Below are 7,100 nucleotides of genomic sequence, written 5' to 3'. Positions count from 1 at the left end.
AGCTCACCCCAATACCATGTGACTTCACCTTTTGTACCAGACTGCCATGAGGGACAACATCAAAGACTTAACTGAAATCTATGTAGACAACATCAACTGCTTTTCCCTCAATCATCTTTATCACCTCCTCAAAAAACTCAATCAAGTTAGTGAGGCATGACTTCCCCTGGACAAAACTTTGCTGTCTATCACTAATAAGTTAATTTGCTTCTAAACGTATTCAGACTGATTGCTGAGAATATTTTCCAATAATTTCCCTACCACCAACCTGACACTTGCAAGCCTGTAATTTCCTGGATTATCCCTGCTCCCCTTCTTAAACAATGGGACAACATTGGCTATTCTCCAATCCTCTGGAACTTGTGGCCAAAGAAGATACAAAGATGTCTGTTAATGCTCCAGCAATTTGTTCTCTTGCCTTCCTCAATATTCCGAGATAGATTCCATCAGGACCCAGGGTCTTATCTACCTTAATACTTTTTAAGGTGGACAACACCTCTTCGGTTTTAATAGTAAGGTTTGCCCAAAAATTTGAAACTCCCTTCCCGGAGATCATCCTCCACCAATTCCTCCTCTTTAGTGAATACCGACACAAAGTATTCGTTTAGGACCTCACCTACCTATTCTGGTTCCACAGATTCCCTCCATTGTCCTTGAGTGGGCCAACCCTTTCCCTGGCTACCCTCTTGTTTTTTTATGTATAAAAATCCTTGGAATTCTCTTTAATCCTGTTTGCTACTGCCCATTAAATATCCATTTTAGCCCTTCTAATTCTTTGCTTAAGTTCTTTCCTAATATACTTCAAGGGCTTCATCAGTTCCTACCCTCCTAGACTTTATGTATGCTTCCTTTTCCTTTCTGACCAAAGTCATAACATCCTGGTCATCCAAGGTTCATGTAACTTGCCATACCGATCCTTCATTCTCACAGAAAAGTGCCACTCCAAAGGTATGTTTATGTCAAGTCACAAAACTCATGACAAATATGCCACCATAAATGTCCAACGGATCAAATTTTCTCTCCAGCTTTCAGTCCCATATTGTTTTGGACCAGGACGGATCTTCTCAGTCAGGTTAGATCAGTCATTGTTACTTCAGTACAACATTCAGCAGTACAACTTTTTAGCTTATCATCATTGATCTCATTATTTTTCTTTACCTGCTTCATCCGGTGTCAAAATGGGTCGTTTTTACTAATCAGTTTACGTAACGGAGTTTGCATAGTGTAATTATTTAACTTATAAGATATTAATTCATTTTTTGTTTCAGATTTATAAATACTCTCACATATGGGATTTCTCTTTGATCTATCTTTTGCGGCTTTACCATTCACTTAAAACATTACCATTATTCACCTGCTAACGGTGAAAAACAAACAGGAGTTATGCTGCTTTTCAATACACGTTCCTGCTCCACAAAAAAAACTCACCAATAGGGCTAGTTTCTGATAATTTTGTCTGAGCTCCTGCATACTGTGTGTCGGACTTGCACCAAGAATTTCATACCAGTCCTTTTGAAGAATATTTTCAGATGTCATCCTTCAGCAGCTTTTCACTTTCGTATTGTCAGAATAGTTTCTTGAAAAGTAAAACAAACATGATGGTAATTGATTTTCGTCCTGTATATTTAATTTTGTACCTTGACAACATGGAACAATAAACAAACTTAAAAATGAAGTCTAGAAAGCAGAATGACAATAAGAAAAGAACTTTCATCAATCCAGAATTCTTTAATAGTCAAGGGGAGAAAGATTTTTTCAGAAGCTAACAATGTATTTTCCTGCACATATTTTTTAGAATTAAGGATCCAATGGGTACTAATATTTAGCAGATGAATTTCATCAATTTCACCACTTTCTTATTCTTTTTCAATTTCTCATTAAGCTATCTCTATTTGCAAATCACACAAGGCATGGGGGTTCATAGAATAGCTTCCAAAAACAAAATTTGTATGATAAGCTAACAGTATGCAAGTGTTTAAGAGGAAGCCAGACCAACATCTAATGGAGAAAAAATGCCACAGTCAAAAATTTAAAAGTGGAAAAATGGAACAAGGCTCGAGTAGATCATAAGCACCAGTATGGACATTTTGAATTGAATCCTGTTTCTGAACTTGTTTATCCTCTGTACACCGTTCTGTCTTTCTTGAATTTATAAAGTCCCATTCTCCTACTTTGTTTGAGCCGTTTGTTGTATTCTTCACTGTGACGATCCGGTATCATTTTAAGTGCTTTGATCAATTCAGTATTCCACACCATTTGTGATAATTTATTCAGAGCTGTGAAAACATTTCAATTTCCCATATTGTGTATCCAAAATTTATCAAAATCGTAGCACCTGGTCTTTGATTTTACAATCAGTAAAAATCCTATTCATTAATATGTTTATTTTATCATTCTGAACACCCGAGGAAATTGCAATGTCAATATCTCAGATTTTGGAAATGAAAATATATTTGTTCCAGTCTTTCCTTGATATTCAGGCCAATCATTCGAATAATTTAATTCACAGTTGAGGGAGCAATCTTCATTTTTAATAATTTTTGTATTTTCTCTAAATCACTGCTGTTATCTAATAGTTACTCAGTTCCCACCAATATCAACTTATGTTTCTGCACTCTGATGTGCAACATTATTAATGACTGTTCACAAATGTGAGGTATATGCCAGGTCTAATTTCACTGTAAAGAATGTCAGATTCACAGTTGCTGAATCTCTTCACATTCAACTTCAAATCTTGCTATGACATAGAAAATCACAAATCATATTTAACTTCATATTTTAAAACAAGGTTGGTATATAGAAAGAAATTCAAATTGAAATGATATTTTGCACTGTCACCAGAAATTATATTTTAAACTCATGAAAACTTGTTTTGTGAAAATATTGCCACTTAAAACAGCACATGAAGATTGCAATATAAGCAATAAATGCTGAAAAACAGAACAGGCTAGGCAACATCTGTGAAAATAATTATTATTTTATAACATTATATATTCTGATACTAGGATGCAAGTTTTTTTAATCACATGATAAAATCAATAGCTGGATTATGAATGCAGCGCACCTGGGGACTTTTATTGTACATTACAGGATGGCACAATACCTCACCTTGTTGCTTTACAGTTAAAACATCTGTAACTGCTTCAATTCCATTCAGGAAAATTGCATCAGTTTTCAGTAGAACTACAAAGAGGGACAAAAAGAAAATAGCAAAATCAGAAAACATTAAGAGCATTTTTTTTAATAAAGCAAGTTGATAGAGCAGCAGATAAAATGACTGATGCGGCACAAATGAACCTCAATTCTCCAATTATACAGTCAGAGAGCTGTACAGCATGGAAACAGACCCTTCGGTCCAACTCATCCATGCTGACCAGATATCCAAATTAATCTAGTCCCATTTGCTAGCATGTGACCAATATCCCTCTAAACTCTTCCTATTCATATATCCATCCAGATGCCTTTTAAATGTTATAATTGTACCAGCCTCCACCACTTCCGAAGCAGCTTATTCAATACAGGCCCCACCCTGTGTGTGAGAAAGTTACCCCCTAGATTCCTTTTAAATCTTCCCCCCCTCTCACCTTAAACCTATGCTCTATCGTTTTGGACTCACCCGCCCTGGGGAAAAAAAGCTTGGCTATTCATCCTATCCATGCCCCTCTGGATTTTATAAACCTCTGTAAAAGGATGCTGTGAAACTTGAAAGGGTTCAGAAAAGATTTACAAGGATGTTGCCACAGTTGGAGGGTTTGAGCTGTAGGGAGAGGCTGAGGCAGTTTTCTGCAGTGTCGGAGGCTGAGGGTCAACCTTATAGAGGTTTATAAAATCATGAGGAGCATGGACAGGGTACAGAGACAGGGTCTTTTCCCTGGGGTGGAGGTGTCCAGAACTAGAGAGCAAAAGTTTAGGGTGAAAGGGGAAAAATTTAAAAGGGACCTAAGGGGCAACATTTTCACACAAAGGATGGTGTGTATGGAATGAGCTTCTAGAGGAAGGAGGAGGAGGCTGATACAATTACAACATTCCAAAAGGCATTTGGATGAGGTTTTAAAGGAATATGGGCCAAGCGCTGACAAATGGGACTAAATTAGGTTAGGATACCCCTGGTTGACATGGACAAGTTGGACTGAAGGGTCTATCTCCATGCTGTACATCTCCATACTCTATAACCCAAATGTTCCAATCTGGATCCAAATACAGGTAGACAACCCTTTATCCAAAATTCCAAAAGTTCCAAAGTCCGAAGGTTTTTTTTTGTAAAGTTTATTTTCTCATTAACAAGGTTGTTTGGTGTCCAAACAGTTAACCCAAGTCCACACCCACTCGATGCGTGTCACTCAGATGCAACACTGGGGGCATGGCCCAGCACTGGCAGGCCTCAATTTTGTTTCAGAGCCCATTTTACTCACAGTAAGTCTCTTCTTTGGAAAGATTTTTTAAAAATTTCACCATCAAACTGCCAATTATTTTGAAATGCGAAAAATTCTGAATTCCGAAAACCAGCTGGTCCCGAGCATTTCAGATAAAGGATTGTGCATCTGTACCTATTTTTGCCATGGTCAGGGGATTAGATCATTCCTTAACCTAAATTCTAGAGAATAAAGGCCTAATTTATCCTCATAATGTACTCCTGAAATCAAGGTATCATCCTTGTAAACCTGCTTTGAACTCCCTCCAGGACCAAAATACCTTACTAAGGTGAGGTGCCCAGATCTGCTCACAGTCCTCCAAATGGAGTCTGACTCGAGTTTTGTATAACTGCAGGAAAATGTTTGCATCCTGATACTCCAGCCCCTTTACATATGAAGGCCAGCATTCTAAGAGCCTTCTTGACTATTTTCTGCACTTGTTTAGGAATTTGAAAGAGCTATGAACCTGACTTAGATCCATGATTATTAGACTACTTTGACATTGATCATCTTTCCTTATTTATCAGTATATGAACAAGGAACAAGAGCCTACTCCACCATTCAATAGATCATTGCTGATTCTAACCTCAACACTACATTTCTGCAAATCCTTGATAATCTTTAACCTCTTTGTAATCAAGAATCTATCTAGGAACAAAGTTTCAGAACCAGTGACCTGAATTGACTTTGCTTTCTCTCCACAGATGCTGCCAAATCTGCTGAGTTCCTCCAGCAATTTCAGATTTGTGTCCATGCACCAGAATGGGGGAGGTGATGGTCTAGTGGTACTATTGCTAGATGTAATCCAGAAACCCAGGTAATGTTCAGGAGACTCAGCTTCAAATCCTGCCACAGGAGATGGTGGAATCTGAATTCAATAAATATGTGGAATTAAGAGTCTAATGATGTCCCCTGCAAGAAAAACCCATCTGGTTCACTAGTATCCTTTAGGGAAAGTAACTACCATTGTTTAGCCAAGTGACTCCAGATCCACAGCAATCTGCGATTGACTCTTAACTGCCTTCTGGGCAATAAATGCTGGTCTCGCCAGTGACGTCCTCATACCCAGAATGTATTTTGAAAACAAATTTTTTTTTAAAGAATCCAACTAGCTCGGCCTTTAAAAAAATTAAAAATTCTGCATCCACTGCGTTTTGAAGAAAGGAATTCTAAAGACGAGCGAATTTATATAATTTCCCTCAACACCTAATATGTTTCTGTAGCACCTGACATAGTAAAACAACCCAAGACATTTTCACAGAAGCGTTTTCAAACTAAGTTTGACATAATCCAATTATATTGTGCAACTGTGCCGAAATTGAACGGGGGCCGTCAAGTTAATGCCTTTGCTCTACATTTTTGTTGAATTTTGAAACTTTTCTCCCACACACAAACACAAGAGCTGCACAGATTCTGTAGTACCAATCACTCACAACAGGTTACAAAGTATTCCAAATGCACGATGTTACTTGCTACAACGGCTCGCATCCTTTCTGTAGTCAGGAAATTATAGGATCAAATCACACACACCGGGGTTTTGAATCTGTATGTCTGACGGAGTGCTGCACTCCCCGCGGTACCATCTTTCGGGTGAGACGTTAAATCAAGATACCGTATGATTCAACTGCACTTCAAGCCGAGAGGATACCAGGGCCGCCTCGTATCTAACCTGCGCACGGATTATTTGCTTAACGGCCGCCTGTATATCCCGATCGCCTCGTTAGTCACAGCGGTGCTGATACCTTGGCGCAGCCCCGCCTTTCAGGCCTGGCCGGCTTCTGGCCACGAGCCCCTCGCACGCGGCCTCCCCGGAACAGCGGTTACAAGCCGACGCCACTCGGATCGGAACCAAGTGCGGGGGCTTCAAATGCTGCCCGGAAGCGAGACGCTGTTGCAGGACCGGAAACCTTTGAGTGTCGGGAACCATTATATTATTTTGACAGAAGGAAAGGAAGCCGTTGTGGGCGGCGCGCGCTGAGTCGATCGGAGAATTCGCCTCACGAGCAGAAGCTCCAACCGAGTGGCCTACTCCATTTTTATATTAACTACCAATGCATGGAAGGGATGTGAGCCATGTGTGCGGGTTAACAACAAAGGCCGCAGGAGATTGAGGAGGTGGCTCAAGGGCAATGGGGGGCGTTTGGATGGAGGGGTTTCGATTTATTAGCAGAGAAAAAGCACACATTTGGATAAAAATTGAAAGAACAGTGGATCAGAAACAAAAACAAATTGCTGAAAGCTCACCAGGTCTGGCAGCATCCGTGAAGAGAAATACGAGGTGGAGTGAACCTTAGAGCTGCAAATGGGTAGCACGGTGGTTCAGCATAAATCATTGACTAATGTTATCAAACAACTGAAATAGGCACAAAACAAAAAAAATCCAAAGAACTGTAGATGCTGGAAATCAGAAATGAAACTTTTTGAAGGGTCCAGATGGATCTGAAACATTAACTCTGCCTTCTTGCCACAAATACTGCCAGGCCTGCTGAGTTTTTTTTAAGCAGTTTCTGATTTTGTTACTGAGATAGGCAGGTTGGGCTGAGTGGCCTCATGTGATGTATGATTATGTTGGAGATAGGAGGGCTGGTTTAGCACGGGGTGGAGCTAGCGATATGGAATCAGTGGTATGGGAATAACAATGGATTCTGGGGTATGTGATAAAAGGTCAGCTCTCGGCTTGGAGAAAGA

The 7,100-nt window shown here is 39.7% G+C and overlaps 1 long non-coding RNA gene across 5 annotated transcripts; it reads right to left on the bottom strand.

The window, feature by feature from the left end:
• Window positions 1-1,403: 1,403 nt before the first annotated feature.
• LOC122547100 lies at window positions 1,404-6,742 on the bottom strand. 5 transcript variants are annotated; one of them, XR_006310886.1, is made up of 3 exons: window positions 6,657-6,742; window positions 3,109-3,183; window positions 1,404-1,576 (listed from the first exon to the last, which is right to left on the bottom strand). It is a non-coding gene; the product is annotated as an uncharacterized LOC122547100 (long non-coding RNA). The 5 variants fall into 5 exon arrangements; XR_006310884.1 differs by lacking the exon at window positions 6,657-6,742 and adding an exon at window positions 6,082-6,170; XR_006310885.1 differs by lacking the exon at window positions 6,657-6,742 and adding an exon at window positions 6,025-6,107.
• Window positions 6,743-7,100: the final 358 nt, after the last annotated feature.

Source organism: Chiloscyllium plagiosum, unplaced genomic scaffold (genome assembly GCF_004010195.1).
Source record: "Chiloscyllium plagiosum isolate BGI_BamShark_2017 unplaced genomic scaffold, ASM401019v2 scaf_638, whole genome shotgun sequence".
Taxonomy (NCBI): domain Eukaryota; kingdom Metazoa; phylum Chordata; class Chondrichthyes; order Orectolobiformes; family Hemiscylliidae; genus Chiloscyllium; species Chiloscyllium plagiosum.
Note: the sequence above shows the minus strand (reverse complement) of the source record. Positions and strands in the feature narration are given on the sequence as shown.